Genomic DNA, 18,887 nt, shown 5'->3' on the forward strand with positions numbered 1-18,887 from the left:
TTTATCGAAGTAGTCTCCAAGGCCCAAAAAAAGAAGGCGAGAAAGGACAAAAAGAAACAACTCCATCGCCAGAGACACGTCTGTCCAAAAACAAGGAAGCTGCCAACTGCCAGTAGCGGAAAAAACGAGGAAACGAAGAAGGACTAGACCGTCGGCTCTCCTCATTAAGTCGACGGAAGGCAAGACATTTGCGGAAGTCCTTAGTGAAATCCGCTACAAGATGAAACCCGAGGAGAACGGAGCAGAGGTGTCTTCGCTACGGAAAACGAGGAGTGGTGGAGTTCTCGTCGAACTGGGCCCAAAGACGACCAAGAAGAGCATGTTCTGCGAAGCGGCCAAGGGGCTATTGGGGGAAAAGGCTCTTGTTTCCAGCCTAGAACCCATGTGCTCTCTACAAATACGGGATCTTGACTGCCTCACAGAAAAGGTCGAAGTAGAGGAGGCGCTAACGCGTGAATGTCCAGAGGTAACCAATGCCCGGGTAGGTATTCCCTCTGTAAATGCTCGGGGCCAAAAACTCGCCGTGGTGGAAGTCCCCGAGCAATATACGAGGAAACTCCTTAACAGCGGGAGAATTAAAATTGGATGGGTAGTATGCAGGGTACGAATGCGGAAAGTCCCCACCAAGTGCTACAGGTGTCTCGACTATGGACACAAGTCAGCAGCTTGCAAGGGTCCAGACAGGGGGACAGCATGCCGGAGATGCAGCCAAGTGGGACATCAAGCTCTGGAGGACGCAATTTCGAGCACGGAGGGACGAATCCTGGTTGGCGGTGATTTTAATGCCAGGGCTCTTGAATTGGGCATGCCCCAGTCAGACTCCAGAGGGAAACGGATTCTGGAAATGGCGGCGAGGACCGGGCTCGTAGTTTTAAACACCGGATCCACGCCAACATTTCGGCGCCCAGGTTTTGAAGGAAGCATTCCTGACATCACTTTTGCGTCGGAATCTCTGGCATCATCGGTGGACGGGTCCTAGAGTCCTAGAAGACTTCTCGGCAAGTGATTATCAGTACATTGCGTTCGGAGTGTTTGACGCTACTTGCCGGCGAGCACCAGCACGACGTTCCCCCTGCGTGTGGAATGTCGCGAGGGTGAACATCGGAAAGTTCGTCGAAGCTCTTGGAGCAGGTAGGGCCGCGCTGGGGGGCACTCCGGGGGGTGGTAGTGTCGCAGCTGACACCGTCGTAAATTCAGTGATGAATCTGATAACGACGGCGTGTGAGGCTTCCATGCCCCGGAGAGGCCCCAGGCACGAAAAGCTTTCTATGTACTAGTGGACGGCAGAAATTGTCGACTTACGGAAGGAGTGTCATAAGCTCCGCCGTTTGGCACAAGGTTTGTACGCCGACGAGGACGCATGTGCCATAAAGGCACAATATAGATCAGCAAAAAGGAGACTCCGCAGCGCTATAAATAAAAGCAAAGCTCGCGGCTGGCAGAATCTTGTTAATGAGGTGAATGAGGACCCGTGGGGACTTGGCTATAAGCTTGTCACTCGGAAAATCGGTGCTCTGCGGAAACCCTGCATACTGAGCACCGACCAGATGGACCGCATTCTGCGGGCACTGTTCCCCAGACACCCTGTACGGGTTGATGTAAATAGCGCGGAAAGCGTCGTAGATTACCCGGTTTAACAATGAGAGAGCTCGAAAAAGCGGTTCTCACTATGAAAAACAGGAAGGCGCCAGGTCCTGATGGCATCTCGGCGGAAGTTTACAAACTGGTGTTCCGCCAACGGCCAGAATTGCTGCTTGAAGTGTTCAACGCGTGCTTGAAGGAGGGCATTTTTCTTTGTCGCTAGAAAGTGGCCAGACTCGCGTTGATCAGTAAGGGTAAAGGAGACCCGGAGCTCCCGTGTGCATACCGACCGCTGTGTATGCTTGACACGACCGGAAAAGTGCTCGAGAAGCCCATTAGGGGTAGACTCGCTGAAGCGATCCGTGCTGCCGGGGACTTATCCGCAAGGCAGTTCCGGTTTAGAACAGGGAAATCTACAGTGGATGCTGTTATGGAGGTCGTAGATGCGTTTAATCGAGCTGGGGCACACAGCCGCCGATCTCGACGGATAGTGCTCCTCATAACGTTTGATGTCAGAAATGCCTTCAATTCCGTAAGATAGACAGATATGCTAGGCACACTAGAGAACTCCTTTCACGTGCCAATCTATCTCTTGCGGATATTGAGGGATTATCTGAAAGACCGCCTCCTGCTCTATGAGACGCTAGAGGGCCAGAGGAGGATGGAAATCACGTCGGGAGTAGCACAAGGATCCATCCTAGGGCCGGACCTCTGGAACGCTTCCTACGATAGTCTGCTGAGCCTCGATATGAGCGAAGAGTCGCGCCTGGTTGGTTATGCAGACGACGTTGCGGCACTTGTTGCCGGACGCACTGTTGAACAGGCGCAAAGCAGACTTGGAATATTGATGCGACGGGTAAGCGGATGGATGACTGCTCACGGTTTCAACCTTGCACTGGAAAAAACCGAAGTAGTCATCCTGACCAGAAGGAGAATCCCGACCCTGCGCCCCATATCGTTCGCGAGTTGACTATAGAGTCAAAACCAGCGATTAATTACCTTGGTTTAATGCTCGACTCGAAGATGAGCTTCTTCGAGCAAATCAAAGTAGCAGCGGACAGGGCTGCAGCTGGAGTCACAGCCTTGAGTCGGCTAATGGCGAATGTCGGGGGCCCTATATCAACAAGGAGACGTCCCCTAATGGGAGCAAAGCAGTCGGTTCTGCTCCATGGTGCGGAGGTGTGGGCTGAGGCCCTCGACAAGGAGGTGTATCGTAAACGCCTTCCTCAAGTGCAGAGGCAAGGAGCTTTGCGAGTAGCGTCTGTTTATCGCACCGTCTCCGAACCGGCTGTAATGGTGATCGCGGGGGTGATCCCCGTTACCCTTATTGCCAAGGAGCGCAAAACTATCTACCGCCGTAAGGGCGAAAAGTTAAGAGAGGTGGTTGCCCGTGAAGAACGTCAACGCAAGCCAGGTGGACTGTGCGGCTCATCGACAAATTAGACCCATGGTTGAACAGAAAGCACGGTGAGATTGATTACTTCCTTACCCAACTTCTAAGTGGGCATGGGGTTTTCAGTCTTACCTGCAATGGATTGTGAAGACGCGATCTCCTGATTGTGTGTTCTGCAATAGAGTGGCAGATGACGCTGAACACACCTTTTTCTCTTGCGAGAGGTGGGACGGCCTCCGCCAGCAGCTTTATGCAGACACAGGGGAGCTCTCTCTAGACAACATTGTTAGAGAGATGCTGAAGAGCGCTGGTAGCTGGAATCGTATTGCGCATTATGTTCGGGCTCTTCTTACTACGAAGAAGATTGAACTCGACCGGCAGAGGGATCGGACGGTAAGGGGTTCCCTGAACTAACAAGAACTCCCTTCCTCCCCTCCCGTTGGTGAAAGGAATTCCCTGACTTGAAGGCTCCCAAAGCCGGGAGAGCAGGAGGGCTAGCCCGAAGTAATGTGTCAAAGGGTTCCAGGCTAGTTCTCTGATGACAAGGAGGTGTTTGGTTGGTAGTCCGCCAGCGTGCTGTTGCGGAAGTCCAACACTCTGTGCGTAAACGCATTCACCTAGCCTACTCCCAAAAAAAAGGGGGGGGGGGGGTTTTGCAGCCAATTACTAAAACTTATAGTAATATACTATTAGTAACTTCAGTTGTATAGATATCTGTAAGGAACGTATAGTGGCAGCCTCCTGATTTTTTTCTGATTTTTCCATTTGGTAGTTGTTAGAATGGCCCCCTTAAAGGAATGATCACTTTCAATCCCCCGCACTCCCCACCTTTCCAACAAATGTCAAAACTAACAACGACTTCGAAAAATACTAACCGAGACCTTTAATTTGATAGCCTACATGACTATATTTGATGAAAAAAATTACACCCCCCTTTTGCATATATGGGGACCTCCCTTTTGCATGTATGGAGACCCCCCTTAAATTTGTTGTAAAAGGATGAAACTGTATGCATGAGCGTTCACAGTTCCCACCTTTCTACCGAATTTGGTGTCAATCGCTATAACCTTCTCCAAGAAAAATGCGTTTGACGGACATACAGACAGGCCTGCCTCAAGGCCAGAAGGCGCAGTCAGCGAAATAGTAACCGATCTGGATACGAACAATTACATGAAGAATATAAAAACGCTCGGAAGATATTACATGTAACCATCAAAAAAGCGAACACTTTAAGCGACTGTGTAATGAAGCTGACACGAACCCCTGGGTTGGTGCCTATGAAACTATAATATCAAAAGTTAAAGGCAAACGCTTCCCACCGATCTCTTCCCCTACTCTGCTTGATGAAATAGTAGTATCTTTTCCCACAGAATGTGAGTACCGCTAACCTTCCCACTGTCGAGATAGACACCGCCGAAGTTCCCATGGTAAGTGAAAAGGAGGTCCTCGAAGCTGCGGATAAAATTGTTGGAAATAAAGCACCTGGCTTGGGTAGCATCCCCAATAAAGCTCTCAAGGCAGCAGTCAAAATAGCTCCAAATATGTTTGCCGAGGCATTCACCACATGCCTTAAGGGGGTCATCCCGTGTGAAGGCCGTTTTTTTTCGCCTTTCTTTGAAAAATTATTTTGGAGAACTGGATAAAGATAGAAACGTGATTTTTTCACCATATGTTTATTGATATCTCTAGTATATGTGATAAATTTTTCAGATTGATATCGTAGCTAGTTTCTGGAATACGTGTCAATTTATGCACCCATTTCCAAAAAAAGGTGTTTTTGTTGTTGTTGTTCATCTGAGGGAAAAAAACTAAACGGCATTTTAATGTGGACAATGTTCCACGGTCCGCAAACTAGGATAATTAGAAAATATTAAAAGGTAAATTTTTGGTGGGCTTTTAAACTTAATTTTTTGAATTTTGGTGTTTTTTTACGGCTTTTTTTATGAATAAAAAAAAAACTACGTGTCCGATCGCAATTATCCTAGTTTGCGGACCGTAGAAATATGTATTAAAGAAGTCGTGAAAATTTCAAAGAATTTGGTGGAATAGATTTTGAGCTATGGTGGCAGCCGATTTTCAAGATGTAGTTTCGAGAAAAACGCATTTGAAAATTTAAATGTGGTTATCAACAGTAAAATTTTAATTCACCATTAATCTACTATACCTGGTTCATAGAGAGTGCCCTCCGTTTCTTCAAAAAAGTCTGGTAGGGCCGATTGTTGCTCTCTGGTTTCAATTCTGGCTCTTTTAGCGAGTTCAGTCGATGATCGTTCGGACCGCCAAATTCGCACTTCATTACGGCGGTCGGCATAAACCTGACATATGTGACCAACTTGACATCCCATTGTCACTAGGATTTTGAGAGTGCCATTGAATCCTTCATTGAAAATAATTACAGCCAGAAAAGTGACTATTTCTACGACCCTGGCTCCAAAATGAAGGTGTTTAGGAGCGAAAGTTCAGATCAATGCATTTAACGACTCATTGTTATCCTGCGTCTCTGCTCCTAAACATCTGTTCAAGAGATCATCTCGCCACAAATCTTTGTAGATTGATTTGATGACTGTTTGATCTTCTTCAGTCAAAGGTGCCTTCTCATGGTTGAAACTATCCAGTTCTCCTTTAACTTCCGCTTTGCGCCATTTGCATCAACTGTCCTCGCCTGTTGGACAATTTTGATGCTGAGGATTTTCGTCTGTAGAACATTTATGGAAAAAAGTTGCCCAAATTTCTTGCTTCATTCCTTCTATCGGATTTGCCTATCGACGAATAGCTATCCCAAAAAATGTATTGACGTCGATAATAATCTTATCACCAAGTTTTCCAGTCCCTTTTCCACCAATGCCTTTGTGATTCTTCTTTGCATTTCTAAGCCACGTTCCCATTCCTTTCTCGACATGTCCTACGCATTCCTTTTTTACTACCACGTATATTTTATTATTTGCAGAAATACCGGAGAAAACTCCAGCAAAATCCAATAAACAATATACAAAACTTGTCGCAATTGGAACATCCATGTTCACGCTTGCTAAAACTTTCTTTGCTGATGTTGATGCGTAGTCCTTTTTCTTCTCTGATAAGTATCGATTCCCATGAAATACTCGTTTTTTAGTGCGAGCATGACGTTGAACGTTAAAGCGATCTCCCTTCGTACGATCCATTTAAAAAAATCACTGAACACCCAAACAGCACAATACTTACAACAAAATATAACTGAGTATAATTTGAACGCCTTTCAGTGCTCACTCTAGACTGGATTATCCTTTTTATTCCAAACAGCCAATAAATTTAGATAATTGATTGGTTTTCCATCTTTTTATATTCATACCTGTGTTCGAATTTATAAGGCTCAGGTAAAAAACTAACAGGTAAAAGAAGATTCGATGCTCTTTCTCATCGAGTACTCTAGCCGCGGCTGTAAACTCCTTACTTGTTTAACACTGTAATTTCTGAACGACTCGAAATATCGGAAAATTCTCCACTATATATAGATACAATTCATGTAAAAAAAAAAATCGATTTCTCCAACCCGACACACGGGATGACCCCCTTAAAGAAGGAGCATTTCCTACACAATGGAAGAAGCAGAAATTAAATCTAGTCCCCAAGCCAAACAAACCTTTGGGTGAAGTTTCGTCCTACAGGCCGATATGCCTTCTAAATAATACTGGCAAAGTATTCGAACGAGTAATCTATAACAGATTAATTCGAATTGCCGAAAAGGATGGCGGCCTCTCCGAAAATCGGTTCGGTTTTCGAAAGGGGAGGTCTACAACGGATACACTTGTCCTAGTAGCTAACACAGCTAAGATCGCACTTGACGAGGGCAAATGTTGTGCGATAATTGCACTTGATGTGAAGAATGCAGCAGTCAAGGCATATAACATCGGAGCGCTGGTTGCGAGAATGCTACCAAATATAGGTTGGCCCAAGGCCGACCCGTCGACGCCTTATTTCGAGGGTGGTCAGTTCGATCCTACTGTGTGCAACCCCAGTATGGGCAGATGCACTGTAAAATATAGCAAATAAGAGAAATATTGGAGCTGCGTATCGCATAAGTGTACTCCGAACATGTTGCGCTTATAGAACAATATCCAATGAAACAGCTTGCGTGATAGCAGGAATGGTCCCGATTGAGATTCTGGCGAAAGAAATACAACGACTTTACGACCGAACGTACCTCACCGGAGAATCTCCTGCCCGTCGGCGACAGTTCGCACGAACTGTAACTGTCGCGGAATGGCAAGAGAAGTGGGACGAGTCAGAAAAATGCCGCTGGACTCACAAAATCATATGAGATATCCGGAAATGGATCAAGCGACCTCACGGCGAAATAGATTTTGACGTAACTCAATTCTTGAGCGGACACGGAGGCTATCGAGCATATCTGTATCGATTTGGGCGTGTTGATTCGCCATATTGCCCAAGGTATCTAAATATTCCAGAGGATGCAGAACACGTCTTTTTTCACTGCCCCAGATTAGAAGCCCAAAGGGCTACATTAGAAGCTACAACCGGGGAGCACTTTACACCCGAAGATATCATGGAACTTATGGTGAAAGCCAAGGGGATATGGACTGAAGTCGAAAAAGTGATTGCAGCCATCGGAAAGAAGCTTAGGCAGGAAGAAGTCATCCGAAAGAATGAACGCGAGAGGAACATAAATATTAACATGAGCGCAGAATAAATTGTGATCCAGCCCCGCGACGTAATACCAAATGGGAGTCCCGCGGGGAGAGTGGAAGGAGAAGGAGGTGGTTTTAGTGGGTAAGAGTCCCACATAACCGTGTGGCAGGAGCCTGCGGTAGCTTTTGAAGCTTTCCACCTTCCATCGGGGGGAAAAAAGACAGACAGACAGACAGACAGTAAACCGATTTTGTTTTGTGTTTACACAAAACCTTAAAAAGGGTATCGAAATTATTGAACATCGCCGGAAAATGTACATAAACCTGAAAGAAGAGTATGCTGAAAAAAAATACATTCCTTTTCAAAATGTGTGTGTTTTCTTTCTGCAATCTTCTTTTGGGGCAACCCTCGTACATTGCCGTACGTTGAACTTAAGGGGCGCACTTTTTTTCCACCGAATATAGACATATGGTGTGTTAAATGAAAAGTCTCGATGAGTACTTTCCGATGCCGTTCTTAGTTTTGACAACGAAGTTAATAGTAGTTCATTATTATATCTTCATCTTAGACCCGTAACACTGTAGCTGCTTTTTAGATGAAGCATCATCCTGATAAGTTTGGTGGAAATATTAACAAGTTAAAGTTGGTCAAATATGCCTCTTCGGGGCCAATTACTACTACTTAAAATGCGAAATGTTAATATCATCTCGAATCGGAGGTCGGGTACATTTAATGTATATACACTAGGAGCAATATATAAATGGAACCATCTTGTGCCAAAATATTCTTAAATGAAAAATGAAAAAACCTTTCATAGGTTCCGTTTTTAGTATATTTTGGAGAAGTTTTTTCCATTTGTAAGCAGTGTCTTCTTGGATACTTCGGTTGTCCAAACCGTTTTTCTAAATCATCCCATAAATTGTTCTATGGGATTGACGTCGGTGGACTGTGGTGGAGTATTTAGGGTATGAACAATATTATGAGACCCACATTCGGACGTCCCAAGTTATGCTCGGGATCGTTGCCATGCTGAAAATAATAATCATTCCCAAGGCATAGTTTTTCGGCACATATTTTTCCATTTTCCTTGAGGATATTACGATAAACAATCTTGTCCACATTGTGATTGATAAAAGCAAGTTTCCCAACCACATAGTAAAATTGAGAAGCTTCTCCTGAATGAGTCCATTTCCTGGTTCTGGAATACCTCTTGAGAAGATGTGGTATTGAAATCGCCTTCATTGGCCTGCGATCTCTTTTAAGGTCATCATTTTTCGCCTATTATATTGCTGTTCTTGCTAGGATTGTACTTCGTCTCAACACGTCCTTCCTCAAATCTAAAACGTAGGTACTTGTAGCGTGGTTGTCAAGTTTTCCATCACCGAGGCACTGCGGGCGACAGATATCGACGGCCGGGAGTCCGCTTCGTCACTCCCAAAAACCATCGGTACCGTAGCTTTACTCCTTCTCTGATCTTCCCTGTCGATTTTATATTTTGCGTATTTTTCCTATTACCCATTTTGGTCATGTTCCCATGTACAGTGACATCAATCGGCGACCTGGGGTTGCGTCTGAGGGGAGATCTGGCGACTCCTTGCAATTCTATTACATAATTAAATTTACAATAATTTTATTATTCTTCTCTTTTTCTTTTCAATTAAATTACAATTCTATCGTTCGAACACCACAGGTAGAAAGCTATAAGAATATAGCATTCTATGTAAGAGTTAAATTGAAATTTTTTCGTTGATTGATGATTTGTTTAATTATTCACACATTTACTTTGTGCTGAATCTTCTGATTTTTCACAATTTCGCCAGATGTCGGATTTTACCTAATACTAGCACTAAGTGTCAAGAATTTAGGCTCTGACGATCCTAGCTATAATACTTAAAAGATAAAGGGGTGGTGGTGGTGGTGTCCGGTGTTAATTTAGTGGCAGAATCCGTCGAGAACTCCCCGCAACATCAAGCACGTATGCATAATAGTTATCTCAGGATAATTTGAACCAAACTGTGTGAGAGTCTCAGGACATCAAGGGAAGCCATGAGGGATTTAGGTACAATACCTGGAGCTGATAATATTATGAGAACTAAAACCACCCACTCGACACGCCAAATTTCTTTGATTTTCCGAACTAGCCGCTCTAGTTCACCTTCTTCTCCACGTATTTCCATTCAATATTGCTATTATGGGGGATAGCAACATCAATAATGTACGTGGTGCGACTCGGTTTGTCAATTAACAGCATGTCAGGCTTGTTTTGTGGGAAGTGACGATCAGTTAGAACTTGCCGGTCCCAATGCGGTTCATATCGGTAAAACGGACATGTTCCTACGATCAGTCCATACTTGTATGCAAGGTTTTGATGAATCATCTTACATACAGCATTATGCCTGTTCGTGTATTGCACCGGTGCCATTACAATGCAGCCAGAAATGAGATGATCCAACGTCTCTAACGCTGAACCACACATTCTGCACTGGTCGCTCTCCACCCGCTCTTTCATTATGAGCTTTTTATAAGCTCGGGTGGCGGCCACGCCGTCCTGAATGGCACACATGAATCCCTTCGTCTTAGCAAAGAGCGCTCCAGCACACAACCATCTGTTCGACAAATGCAAATAGACAAATGGTTACCAAAGACAATTCACGTTTTTACCGTGAATTGCCTTCGACTTCCATTCATCGATCCGCTCTTGGTCCGATTTCACCTCACTCAGAGGATAGAAAGATCGATCCTTCAAGTTAAGTGGAGCCAGCCCACAGACTGTCTTACAGACAGCTGCATGCAAGGAATTGTAAGGGATGTAAAAATAAGCGAGTAGGGAGTCGATTTGGCGATGATGTTGTGCCGCCACGTCAACCACGCCCCTGCAAGTTCATCCGCTCCACGGCAGGGTTTGGATGATGCTGTCGGAATTTGGACATAGTAGTCTGTATGCGCCGCTGACCGTTGTTCAGATCGGTCTTCGTCCATGGCAATATTCCGAATACATATGCCAGTGAAGGGATAGCGAATATGTGTGATTTCAGCACCAACTTTAGACTTCGCAGGAATTCGAACAGCGGAGCATCCTTTAGATCACTAACTCGAGCATGGGTTCCTTGCAGAATTCCTAGGAACTTTTAGAAGTCTGTGTCGGTCATAGCTTGGATGTGGAGGTCATCAATGCTATGTCCGGCATGCGGCTCGTGGTGACTTTTGCGGATGGCTTGGATTCGACGCTTGTCTAATCCAAACTCCATCCGAATATCACGGAACATGTCTACTATTCGTAAAAGACTTCTAAGGTGGTCATCAGTACCAAAATACAACTTGATGTCATCTAAGTACATCAAATGTGTCAGTTCGCACTTAGCAGGTACGCCATGCTTTATTGCAAAACCCCTCTAGCATCATTCAGTAGCCATGAAACCTCTTTCAGTGCTATGCAAAAGCAAAGGGGACTGAAAGAATCCCCCTCGAAGATGAGGTATTGCCACCCTCAGATGAAGGCATGCCAACAACTTTATTAATAATAATAATCGTTGGCACAAAAATCCAATTGGATCAAGGCCCTAACGATACACTACAAAATTACAGTACCCTATAAGAGACAATGTGGTCAGCATCGGACTTGTCCGAGATTATTACCCTGAATTGACTCAGGTACTCATTCACAGCTGAGTCGACTGGTATCCGACGTTAAATCACGATACAAATTCCACTGCCACCAGTGAGATTTGAACCGCGACCTTCCGTATGACAACTTTGTGTTCTAACCACTCAGCCATCCGGACACAAGTTACCTTTGTATAAATCATGGCTTGCCTCAATTCAACATTGCATTGATCAAACTTGCCATATGTTAATGTTTACTTTATTACTTCCGGATCAATGCGATACAGATGTAGGACATCAATTAGCCAAGTATGCGGGACGCTATTGACAACCTCGGTATAGTCAATATAGCAACTAAAGAGTTTTTTTGGTCTCTAGTTGTTTGTCCTACAACTACCGAGTCGATAATGAGTTGCTGCGAGTAAGAAAGCGGCACTGGTCTGCAACTCGCTGCACAATTGCGTGAAAAGTTCGATGAATCTCTGGTGCAAGAAGAGGCGGTAAGAGTTTGTACCTGCCCCCGCCGTTATTTCGTAGTAGGAGTGGATGATGAAGAGGTTCATTTCCTCAGTCCACTTCATCCGCTGCCTACGCGAACCTGCTGAAGTGGTCGCCACAGATTATGGAGATTATGGTGAAACAGCTACAGCAGACGGAGCAATGCTTCTGGTCGTCTTGGCGGCTAGACGTTGAACCGATTAGCGGTTTCGACACCATGCTGTCCATTACGGGAGCCCGACGCAGTCACCAAATCAGACGACTTCCGCTGGTTATCCGTACCCGACCTCAAATTTCTCCTTCTCCTCATTTTAAAGGTTTTGTGTAATGACATCAAACATCATCAAAGAAATTTAGAATCTCGAGAGGGTGGTTCCAGCTCCCATAATATTGTACCTAAATTTCTCACGGCTTCCATAGATGTCCTGGAACTCTTACACAGTCTAGTTCAAACCACGCAGAAATACACCATTCTGGAAATGTGCTTGATATTAAGGGGGGTGTGAACCGATATTCTCACTACCATACCACTGGCCACGATCATATTTAGTAGTATTTAGTAGGTAGGTAGGATTGGCGAGCCTAAGTGCTTGACACTTAGTGCCAGCATTAAGTGAACTCGTTGGCCAAAATTGTAACAATTGGATTAGGCCCTTGAAGCGTGTTACAGCACTTCATTCATGCCAGTAATGGTACACTACGCGGTCATCATTGCACTCGACCCCGTATTACCCTGATTTGCCTCAGGTACTCATTCACAGCTCGGACCTCCAGCAACAATACAAATCCCTCAGCCACCAGCCACCACCCATTAAGCTGGGCCATTTCCGGCTTACTGATTTTTTTTTATTTTTTAAATATTAATTTTAATGTTAAAATTTAATAAATTGAAAAAGGGCTTTTCAATTTCTAATTTTTTTATAGCGTTTCTAAAACCCTCTAATTTAGGTTTTGTTAATAATCAAAATACCCTCCATACCGATATCTGCACATGTAAAGTTGATAATAATATGTTGCTTTACTTAAGTTCATCCTAGAGTTATGAAATTTCGCAGGAATATAGGCTGTAATATATGCGTGAAATTACCAATTCTAGTCTAAAGTTATAATAGGACAAAGTTGTAGCTTTTGTGCAAATTTACTGCAATCTAAGGCGTTCAATGTCAGTGTTATATATTACTAGCTAGATACAAATGGGACAAATGCTCATTCAAATATTTTTATATAAAAAAAACCTTTCATACCAGAAGCGGTTGGGCAGTTCCTGAGAATGGTCCTTAAAAATAAGGGACCTTTTTCTGACTCCTTCACTCCACCTTTGGAAACTAGTGCCGAAACTGACTTGAAAGGTACCGATCGAGACCTTTCATTTGATACATTGGTTACATTTGGTGAAAAAAAATAATTCTACAAAAGCTTAAAAACCTAAAAAAGTCGAAATAAGATGGTTCCATACTGCCTTCATATACACACGCCTTTTCGTATCGTATATTCGCTACGCCGTAGTCTACATAACGATGAAATCTATGCTTGTGGATGAATGCAGGTTGCGGTGGGTGGGTCACTTAATCTGTATGGAAGAGGACGATAGTCATAAGGGCACTATCTATGGTGGAAAAGGAAGACGAATCAGACCCTGCCTGAGATGAAGCGATGGCATAGGTCAGGACGCCAGACAGCTTTTAGGGATATCAAATTGGTGGACCTCGGCGCAAAACCGGGGTGTCTGGAGTTCCTTATTAAGGCAGGCCTAGACCGGATACCGGTTGTTGCGCCGTTGATGATGATAATCACTATGCAAATAAATTGGAAACTTTGACCTATCAAACTTTGTTAGTAATTGGGTTAGAGTTTCAGGGTCCGGATAGCTGAGTGGTTAGAGCACAAGTCAGAGTGAAATTATGCGGTGTTTCCAACGATTAATTAATTGAAGTAATAAAAACTTGTTGTTTTTTTTTCGTTGGTGTGGGTATTTATTCTTGCAAATACCGATATTGTTAGCACTGATGAAGGGAACAAGTGGTTCCCGAAATATCGGTATTTGCAAGAATAAATACCCACACCAACGAAAAAGAAACAACAAGTTTTTATTACTTCAATTAGAGCACAAGGCTGTCGTACGGAAGGTCGCGGTTCAAATTTCACTGGTGGCAATGGGATTTGTATCGTGATTTGACGTCGGATACCAGTCGACTCAGCTGTGAATGAGTACCTGAGTCAAATCAGGGTAATAATCTCGGGCGATCGCAATGCTGACCACATTATACACAATATACTGTAGTGTACCGTTACGGTTTTGAATGAAGTGCTCTAACGCACTTCAAGGCCCTGATCTAATATGGGTTGTAGCGCCAACGATTATTATTATTCCTTTAAATGTTCCATTAGTATGCCATATATTACCCTTTATACTCGTGCCAAATTGGTACCAAAGAAGGGATTTTTGATAAATTTCTAAAACATAGTAATACCAACTGAAAACGGCAGATGTTGTTCTCGCTAGGTATAGTTTTGCAAAAACTATGTACTGGAAGAAGCAAACAAATCAAATGAAACACTTACCTCTACACTTCGTCCCCACGTACTCGAGGAGGGCAACCAGACGCAGGCCTGCAATAGGACTCATTGAAACTTATCTTAAGTGATCTGGTACCATGGGAACCCGGATGGCCGTCTGATGAAAATGCTTCGGAAAAATTCACAGTACAGCTGTGCCAATTTCGGAGGGACTCTGGTGAGGATTCCAAATCATTCCGTGTGCATTGCATTTCCGAATATGCTGTAAATAGTGTTTTGATTGTGAGGAGCTCCGGCAATATGAGTTAGAAGTGAATTTGGCGGGTCAGTTAGTAGTGGCAAATTGGCCTTGCCAATGGATCAACACATGTCAAGTATTTTTTTAATGAAATTTCAAAACGCGACAATTGTGCTTACATTGCAATGCATTTTGTACTCGTAGTTTTCATTGTAATTAAATACAGTTTTATTGGGATCAATTCTCAATCTTGTTCGAGTCTCTTGTGTGTATTGCTTTTCGAAAATTCCAGCAAGTAGACACTTTTGCTAGAAGATTTGTGACTGCCACACTTTTTTGTTGAAATGTTTCGGCAGCCCTTGAAATGGAAGCTCAAACCCACATGTCAAATCATGCATCCTGCTTGTCCGATCTTTTAGCAGCTCTTGAAGTAAAAAGTTAAAAAGTTGGTCATATTTCCGGTGTGGGTCTTATTCTTCTCATGTTTCGTTCCATTTCCAATCATTAGTCTCGTTCTTCAGATATTTCAGCAGCTTTCTCTGGTAGTTGGCATGCATGCCTGCTTGATCTTCCTATGTATAATTTTTTTGGGTGGAATTTTCAATAATTATCAGAATTTAATGTCTCAGCAATCAACAGTCACTATTTCTTATGACGTCTGGTTGAAAGTTGTGAAATTTGATCAAATGCAGCCCAAAATATCCAATCCAACCTTGTCATCATCGCCACAAATTGATTTGTTGCGGCGTTATCTTTTATGGCAATGACTGCCGGACTGATGAAAATTTAAATGTTTAAATAAAATCTATCAGACTGGCTGGACTGATTATAAATTGAATCATGAATGATGCAGTTGTTATTGTGTTGTTAATCGAAATATGACTTCCGAATCGTTCAGATCTTTTAATTCATGTAACAAAAGTGATCTCTTGTCGTCTTGTTTACATTAAACATGTGAGTTCATCAGTCGTTTTGATGGATTGATTTATGGTAGACTGATGAAGGTCAGCCATTAAAAAATACTTACACGTACAAATTTTCGGAGTCCATCGATCACAATCGAATATTTATAAAACAAGTTCCATTTTAAGATTTATTAGAATCGAGTCCGTGTCTGCTTGTCTGTCTGTCTGTCACACCCGATTTATTCGGAAACGGCCGGACCGATTGTTACGAAAATTGGTAAGAGCATGTGATCTGTTGTTCCCTTTACATGCAGCAAGTGGCGCCATTTTGGGTTAAGTTTAAGGGGGGCTTTTTTTAATAAAATGTGGCAATGTGGGGTATCAAATGAAAGGGCTCAATTAGTATTACACTTTCCGAAACTGAACCATATTTGATATCGGGTGAAACGCAGGGGAGTGAGGGCTCAAAATATGACCATCAAAAAGTGTAACAGGTCTCGTCCTAAGATCCTATCCAACCGAAAAATCTGAAAAAATCACAGTGGTGCATCTCTCTCTCTAGTGGTGCATCTATCTCTAAAAATACATCCGGGTCCGATATCTGCACAAATAAAGTTAATAACAGGATGTTTCCACATTTTAGAAATTTACCCGACAACCCCCCTTAGGTCCATCCCAGAAGTACAAAATTTAAGATGGATGTAAGGGATAACACAATGCACAATTTGGTCAAGTTTGAAAAAAATCCAACTATTATAAGCAAAGTTTAAGGGGGGGAAACTTTGCAATTTTTTGTGAATTTCGTGCATTCTACAACGTGTACGACGTCATCATCACATATCAATTCATCAATACCACAACGAAGTGAGTTCATATTAGAAGAAAGAATTATTTTGTTTTAGTTTTTTAGTCATTGCGCGGAAAGCGATCCACAAACATACATGGGACCACTTTCAACCAAATTGACCACGTGTTCATCGAACGCGCCTCCTTTCAGCTTTGATGAATGTCAGAACATATAGGGGGGCCAATATAGACTCGGATCACAATCTCGTTGGCATGGTGTTCCGAGCTCGACTAACAACACCACGCAGAATCCCCTTTGACAATCAGGTAAGAGATAACACTGAAGCCATCCACAACACAGCCCTCCGCGACACCAATAAGAGGGAAATGGATGCCGCAATAACCGCAGTCAACAGAGGACCTGGAGATGAAGCATCAACAAATGATCTTCACAACCACCTGAAGAACGTTATCATTGATACGGCCACAAACATACTTGGCCCCAGCCGCAAAAGGAGTCGGAACGGCTGGTTTGACGATGAATGTAAGCTAGCAACGGAACGGAAGAGTGCCGCATACCGAGTAATGTTGCATTCTCAAAGAACGCGGGCACGTCCGGAGACATATCACGAACTCCGTCGAGTGGAGAAGCGACTTAACAGACGGAAAAACGAAGGTTTTGAGAACCAACAAGTCTGTGAACTAGAAAAGTACAGGGTGCAACCGCACCAGGCGTGGAAGTTTTACCAACAAGTCAGCAGGATGAAGCCTTATACACCTCGATGCTCATCCTGCCGAGACAAAGAGGGAGATCTGATTTCCGACAGAATAGGCATATTGGAGCAATGGGTTGAGTACTTTGATGAGCTACTGAACAACCAGAACATCTACGAGTTGGAGGTCCCGCCAACTGAAGACGACGGAGAAATACTGCCACCACCAAGTATAGGAGAAATAGTCCGTGCAATTCATTGGCTAAAAAATCATAAGTCGGCAGGAACCGATTACAGCCGAAGTGGTTAAATATGGAGGCGACCAGTTACACCAAGTGGTTCATCAACTTGTGCTCAAGGTATGGGACAGCGAATCAATGCCATTACCTGGCATTACCTGTCTCATACATAAAAAGGGAGATATCACACAGTGAAGCAATTATAGAAGTATCACGTTGCTGAGTACCATCTATAAGATATTCTCCGCTGTCTTGCCAGGCCGGATAGCCCCATATGCCCAGAACATCATTGGCCCATACCAAAGAGGCTTCACTCCAGGCAAATCAGCAACAGATCAGATTTTCTCTCTGCGGCAAGCGATGGAAAAACTGTTGGAATATGGACACCAGTTGCATTATCTATTTATCGACTTTAAAGACAAATAGCAAGACAAAGTATATGGTGGCAACGTCAGCATCGAAAATCAACCAACCAACAACATCAAACCGCACTGGTCAAAGAGGAAGAATAAGGATAGGAGAATACAACTTTGAGACCGTTGACAATTTCTCCTATCTAGGGTCGAAAATCACAACCGATAACAGTTACGATGATGAAATCCGTGCACGGTTGTTGTCAGCCAACAGAGCCTATTTTAGCTTACAAAGACTGTTCCGCTCGAAACGTCTCACCATATGGTCAAAGCTCTTATTGTACAAGACTATGATCTTGCCAGTCCTCATGTATTCTTCGGAAACTGGGGTTCTTAGCAAGAAAAATTGCGAACTCTTGGCCGCATTCGAGAGAAGAATCCTCCGGAGAATTTTTGGCCCCCTACATGAGGATGAACGATTCCGTAGCCTACACAATGATGAAATCTATGAGCGATACCATGACCGTCCGGTAGTGGATAAAATCCGGTTCGATATGTTACGGTGGGCGGGTCACTTAATCCGCATGGATGAGGATGATCCCACCCGGAAAGTCTATAAGGGCAATATCTATGGTAGAAAAAGAAGACGAGGCAGACCCTGCCTAAGATGGAGCGATGGCGTAGGCCAGGACGCCAGACAGCTTTTAGGGATATCGTATTGGTGGACCTCGGCGCAAAACCGGGATGTCTTGAGTCGCTTATTAAGCCGGATACCGGTTGATGCGCCGTTGATGATGATTATTATTATTATTTTATTTGAACAGTTAATTCTATGGGGTGTATTGTGAGACGTAGATTTTATATAGATGCGGGGCGACAATTTCATTGTGGGTCACGTCATGCAGTGGAATTCACTCTCCCAAGATAGCCGATGAGTGCGTCGCCCCACAGGTACTTGGCGCAGAACAGTAGAGGAGGAGTGGGGAGTCTTGGGAAGTAGTGGAGGTGATCTGAAGAGCATTTCAGGTAATCGCGAACGATGGCGCGTAGGAGTGGTTGCCGCGCTATATCCCACCAAGGGGTAAATGGTAACCTCCCCCCAGGTTCAATATAAAATTATAAAATCATCCCGCTCACTACATTTAAAGGGACTCACAGATCACACGCTTCGCAAATTTCGTGACAATAAGTTGAGTCGTTTCGGTGTAAATAGGGTCCGACAGACGGGCAGACATTAAATCGAAATTAATAAGGTTTTGTTATAGTCAAAAACTTAAGAACGCTATCATAAATGAGCTCAAAGCGAAATCTTTTTTGGATATTGCGCTTTAATGTTGACAAAAGTTCACTCGGGATGTCTCTCAGGCGTCTCAACACCGATTCTTCACAGCAGCTTCCCCCTTTCGCTTTTCCTGTGGGTGTATGAATGTAGTAA

Source organism: Hermetia illucens, chromosome 3, assembly GCF_905115235.1.
Source record: "Hermetia illucens chromosome 3, iHerIll2.2.curated.20191125, whole genome shotgun sequence".
Classification (NCBI taxonomy): domain Eukaryota; kingdom Metazoa; phylum Arthropoda; class Insecta; order Diptera; family Stratiomyidae; genus Hermetia; species Hermetia illucens.